The sequence below is a fragment of the Orycteropus afer genome, unplaced genomic scaffold, assembly GCF_000298275.1.
Source record: "Orycteropus afer afer isolate SDZICR_OR568_19922 unplaced genomic scaffold, OryAfe1.0 scaffold00554, whole genome shotgun sequence".
Taxonomy (NCBI): Eukaryota; Metazoa; Chordata; class Mammalia; order Tubulidentata; family Orycteropodidae; genus Orycteropus; species Orycteropus afer.
In genome coordinates, this window is record NW_006922141.1 from 1,475,562 (window position 1) to 1,482,217 (window position 6,656).

Consider the following 6,656-nt stretch of genomic DNA (forward strand, 5'->3'; position numbering starts at 1 on the left):
TGAGAATAGGAATAATTATTATAATCATTATAATAAACATAGAGAAGAGGTCCAATTTTTATGTAAATATTTTATTTTTTTAAATAAAATAGGATTTTACATTTAAATATGTGGTGTTTGTGTTAAGGTTATCATAAAATAACATAACCTCCTTCAGTGATTCATGCCTCTTTTTTATTTTGTTTTATTATTTAATTTATTGAATGGCCCAAAATATATCTCCAGTAATAATCCAATAAATGTATGGAAAATGTCTAGAACTCTATACTTGAGAAAATTTCTTAAAGTACTTAAGCTATAAAGAAAACAAAGAAGACATGCAGTTCATTTCTGGACTTCAAACTACATTATGTGAAGCAAAGCTTGAAAAAAATCTGTTAATCATTGCTAATTTAACCACAAAATTTCTCATCTTAGTAATCTTTATTCCAATAAATGAGAGTAAACACTGAGTCAAAGAGAACCACGTTTTTCTTCCAATGTAGCAAAAATGGGGAAACAGGCAGGGAAGGAGGTCCCATCAATGAAGTGAACATTCCAGGGATTAAGACTAAGCTATATTTACTTCAAAAATATTGTTTAAAGTGTAGTTTTAATGATTCTTCTTCAGTATAAATGATAATGTGGCTTATATTAGTTTGTAAGTCCCTGTGATACACATATTACATTACATGAACAAAAGTGTCCTGTAATGCTTGTAAAGTTTCTATTAATCAAAATTTTCTTCAAAATTGTTCCAATTTGCTGCTGAATACTGTAAAGAAAAGAGGACTTTACTACTAAACCTGTATGAAAAAAGGTATTTGAATTAAGATTGAACATTACAAATGTCAAGAAATTTTTCTCTATGAATGTTTATAAGAATATTCATGACACATCTCTCTATTTTAAAGCTAAATCCAAAACTGAAGTTTTCCTATAGAAATGCTAAGCAATAATATACTTGTGAGAAAACTATGTCTCCGACCTCTCCTTGGGTTTCTGAGGCAGGATATCTATGGAAGTAGAGTGCCCAGTCTACCTTCCAAGGAGTGGCTGGTGAGTTTGAACTGCCAGCCTTCTGATTAGCAGTCAAATGCCTTAGACATTATGCCACCAGAGCTCCCCCTAAACAATGCACTGATATATTTATTGTGGTAATATAATCATGATATGCAATATTATTAAGAACCCATAATTTAAAAGCAGCTGAATAAAACTGATACCTACATTTCCTAGAAAATAAAATTTATTTCTTATTGTCTAATTTAAAAGAAATATAAAATAAACTTATCCAATAATGAGGTTTTATTTCACTTTTAGATTTGCTATTCTTTAATACACCTTGTTGAGAAGTTATTCTGCTTCCTTTGATAACTGAATGAAACCAAATCAAGCTTGACTTTCTCTTAGTGAACAAGTTTCCGTCAATGCCTAAAGAGTCCTAAAGATGACACCTATCACTGCACACATTCTTTCTTGGAAAAAAAAAAAAAAAAAAAAAAAAACCTGCCAGGACCATGACATTACATTGTGCTAAGACCAATATTTGAAGATTAGAGTGGAGGAAGACTGGTCTCTAACCCTTTCTTTATTCAACACATCCAATAAGTGGGCCATATATATTTTATGATTCTTGAGTTACTAGTGTTTAATTGGGTTGGACAGTGACCAGACTTTGTCCCACCTAATCTGATCATGTTGCAAGAAGGGACAACAACCTGGAGAAGGATATCATGTTTGGTAAAGTGGAGGGTCAATGTAAAAGGGGCAGGCCCTCAATGAGATGGATTGACACAGTGGCTGCAATGATGGGCTCAGTTATAGCAAGGATTGTGAGGCTGGCACAGGATGGGGCATTGTTTCATTCATAGAGTCCTACGTCCATAGCATCACTATGAGTTGGACTTGACTTGACAGCACCTAACAACAACAACAACAACATATGAATAATGCAGGGAGGATTTGGATAAAATATTTTTCCTCTTCTCATTCTTTTGGCTAACCCCAGGATGGTAGTGGAGATAGAGAAACTATAGAAATATGTACTCAAATAAGCATTAGCAATCACGCACAACTCTTACTGTGACAAGAGAAAAGCTTACCTCATTTCAAACTGCCTAGGATATCAAACCACAATTTTTATCTCATCATAGAGAATCTTTTTCTTTTCTTTTTTCATGCCACATTTAGGTTCACTAAGACAAACATTTAAAGTTATAAGAAGATAAGTAATTTTTTTGTTATGGTGTCATTTTTCTTTCATTCCTGTCTATTTTGTATATTCTCTAAAAGTCATTACAACAAAATTAAGTAAAACACAAAAAAAGAAACATATATGTGTTCAAATATATTTGTTTGCTGCATTTTATTCTAAGTATATATTCTGTGGGCTTTGGTATGAAAAATAGAGGCATAATTAAGTAAAATATTTATAAATCAAACACCATTCAAAGAATGCTCATCTAAGAAGAGTGTTAAAAGGAAAATTATCTATGAAACACACACACATACACACATACAAAAGAATGTCAGATAACTAATGTTCCTGAAATTTTCCTCAAATTTATCACTTTGAGCTTAATATTTGACTATTCTGTTCAGACATTTCCTTATCTGTAATATGATTTATTTGACCATGCTCATTGTATATCAGATGAGAATTCTACTGTCAAAATGTTTCCAGGAAAATTCTTTATTATGTAAAAGATAGTTATTTACTGAATAACCGCAATTATTCAAAAATTCAATTTACTGAATTTCCACTGCATAGGGTAAATATTACCTCTATTGAAATAAAATAAGATTATGCTATCTTTGAGTAGTATGGAGGATTAGCTAAATATTTAGATTTTGTTAATATTATTCCCGGCCATAGCTTTGTGGATAATATCAAATTATGGATAACAGTATGAAAAATGGGTATTCAAGAACACTTAAGAGCGCTCATGCAGAACCTATATAAAGAAGGCAACATTGTGTGGTTTACAACTAGAAAAGGTGTGCTACATGCTGCGTTCTTTAAATTTAATTTTTCAAGCTGTATGTTGAAAAAAATAATCTGAGAAGCTGGACTACATTGAGGAGAACTCTTCATCAGGATTGGTGGAAGATTCATTAATGACCAGAGATGTGAAGATGACACAACTTCACCAAAAATGAAGAGAACTTGAAACACTCACTGATAAAAGAAAAGACTCGTCTTCAGCCAACAATCATCTGTAAGTTTGTTGTACTACACTGGCTTGTATGTTGGTTGAGGCTATAGGCTATGCCACTGGTATTTCAAATACCATCAGGGTCACCCATGGGCAGGTTTGAGTGGAACTTCTGGACTCAGACAGACTGGGAATAAGGATGTGTCCCATCCACTTCTGAAAGAATTGAGCACTGAAACCCTGACACATTCTCTGATATATTACTGGAAAACTTTATGAAGAGCTATGGAATATTGTCAGATACAGTGCTGGAAGATGAGCCCTGAAGGTCAGAAGGTACTCAAAATATGACTTGGGAAGACCTACTTTCTCAAAATAGAGTCAACCTTAATGATGTGGATGGAGTGAAGCTTTTGGGACTTTCATTTGCTAATGGGGCATGACTCCAAATAGGAAGAAACAACAGCAAATATTCATTAATAATTGGAATGTGTAATGTACAAAATGTGAATCTTGGATTTCAAAGAGCAGCTCAAGAAGACAAAGTAAACTACTATAAAGATTTATGCAAAGACCTAGTGTTAGAAATCCAAAAGGGATGAACACTATTAGCATTTCTCAAGCTGAAAGAACTTAAGAAAAAAATTATGCCTCATATTGCAATATTAAAGGATTTTATAGGCAAAATTAAATGAGGGAGACAGACCCAACATCAAAAGGCAGGAAGTGGAGAAAAGCTGGAGAAGATAGAGCCACAGGATCCAGGTAAGAAGAGGGTAGAGAAGTTTTGAAAAGCTAAGGGAGAAAATGTGCCTGTGAGTTTGTTTTACTGTGGTGGCTTCTGTGGTGCTGTTGGGCTTGAGGCTGTGCCACTGGTGTTTCAACACCAGCAGAGTTGCACAAGTTGCACAGGTTTCAATGCAGCTTACACATAGAGACAGACTAGAAAGAAGGTAGATACAATCCACTTCTCAAAAAAATTGGCCAGAGAAATCCTTATGAATAGCAGAGAAACACTACGTTACTGGGCAAATTTGTGAATATCCCTGAAGCATTGTCCGATACAAGGAAGGAAGACCAGCCCTTTAGGCCAGAAGTCACTCAAAATATAACTGGGAAGGAGCTACATCATCAGACTAGAACCAACCTTAATGATATGGATAAAGTAAAGCTTTCAGAACCTCCATTTGCTGAAGTGGCATGACAAATTGAGGAGAAACATCTGCAAATATCCATTAATAATGAGAACATGGGATATACAAAGCATGAATCTAGGAAAACTGAAAGTCATCAAAAATGAAATGGACCACATACAGATTGATACCCAAGGCATTAGTGAGCTGAAATGGGACTGGCTTTGGCCACTTTGAATCAGACAATCATGTGATCTACTATGGCGGAAATGGCAATTTAAAAAAGAGTGGCACGGAATTAATCATCACAAAGGATGTTTCAAGATCTGTCCTAAAGTACAATACTGTCAGTGATAGAATAATATCCATATGCCTACAAGGAAGGCCAGTTAATACTATGATTACTCAAATTTACACACCAACCACCAAAGCAAAAGATGAGTAAACTGAAAATTTTCATCAACTTTTGCAGTCTGAAATTGACTGAATGTGAAATCAATATGTATTATTTATCACTTTTGACTGGAATGAAAAAGATGGAAACAATAATCACCAATGTTGGAAAATTTTGTCTTGGTGACAGAAATAATGCTGGAGACTACATGATAAAATTTTGCAAGACCAATGACTTATTCATTGCAAATACTTTTCTCAACAACACAAACGTCAGCTATACATGTGGACTTCATCAGATGGAGTACACAGGAATCAGATTGACTACATCTGTGGCAAGAGGCAATGGAAAAGCTCAATACCTTCAGCCAAAACCAAGCCAGGAGCTGATTGTGGAACAGATCATCTACTGCTTTTATGCAAGTTCAATTTGAAGATGAAGACAATTAAAACAACTCCATGAGAGTCAAAATATGACCTTGAATATATCCCTCCTAAATTTTAGAGAACATGTAAAGAATAGATTTGATGCATTGAACACCAATGACCGAAAACTGAAGAATTGTGGGATGACATCAAGAACATCATCCATTCATTAAAAAGACAGGAAAGGAAGGGAGGACCAAAATGGATGTCAGAAGAGACCTGGGAAATTGCCCTTGAGCAGAGAGTAGCTGAAACCAATGGAAGAAATGACAAGATAAAAGACCTGAACAGAAGATTTCAAAGAGCAGCCTGAGCAGACAAACCCAATTACTATAATGGAATGTGCAAAGACTTGGATTTAGAAAACCAAAAGGGAAGAACATGCTTGGCATTTTTCAAGATGAAAGAACTGAGTAAAAAATTTAAGCCTCAAGTTGCAATATTGAAAGATTCTATGGGAAAAATATTGAATGATGCAGGAAGCATCAAAAGAAGGTGGAAGGAATACACAGAATAATTGTACAAAGACCTTGTCAATCTTTGTGTATTTCAGGAGGTGGCATATGTTCAAGAACCAATGGTATTGAAGGAAGAAGTCAAAGCTGCACTGAAAGAATTGGTGAGGAACAAGTCTCCAGGAATCAATGGAATACACACTAAGATGTTTCAACAAATGGATGCCCTGCTGGAGGCACTCACTTGTCTACACCAAGAGATTTGGAAGACAGATACCGACCAACTGACTGGAAGAGATCCATATTTGTACACACTCCAAAGAAAGGTGATCCCTCAGAATGTGGAAATTATCTAACAATATCATTAGTAAAGTAAAGATCTTACTGAAGATAATTCACAAACAGTTACAAAGGGTATATTGACAAAGAACTTCCAGTAATCCAAGCTGGATTTAGAAGAGTACACAGAATGAGGGATATCATTGCTGATGTCGGATATTGGCTCAAAGCAAATACTGGAAAGATATTTACTTATGTTTTTATTGACTATGCAAAAGCATTTGATTGTGTGGATCATAACAAATTGTGGGTAATATTGAGAAGAATTGGAGTTCCAGAACATTTAATTGTACTCATGAGGAACCTGTACATAGATCAGGAGGCTGTTGTTTGAACAGAATAAGGGGACACTGCATGATTTAAAATCAAGAAGGGAGTGCATCAGGATTGTATCTTTCACCAAAGTTACTCAATCTGTATGCTGAGCAAATAATCTGAGAAGCTGGACTATATGAAGAAGAATATGGCATCAGGATTGGAGGAAGAATCATTAACAACCTGTGATACGCTGATGACACAACTTTGCTTGCTGAAAGAGAGGGTGCGTTGAAGCACATACTGATGAAGATTGAAGAATACAGTCTGCATTATGAATTACAATTCAATATGAAGAAAACTAAAATCCTCACAGCTGAACCTATAGAGTTTCATGATAAATGGTGAAAAGATTGAAGTTGTCAAGGAATTCACATTGCTTGATTCTACAATTGATGCCAATGGAAGTAGCAGTCAGGATATCAGACAATGTATAACACTGGGCAAATCAGCTGCAA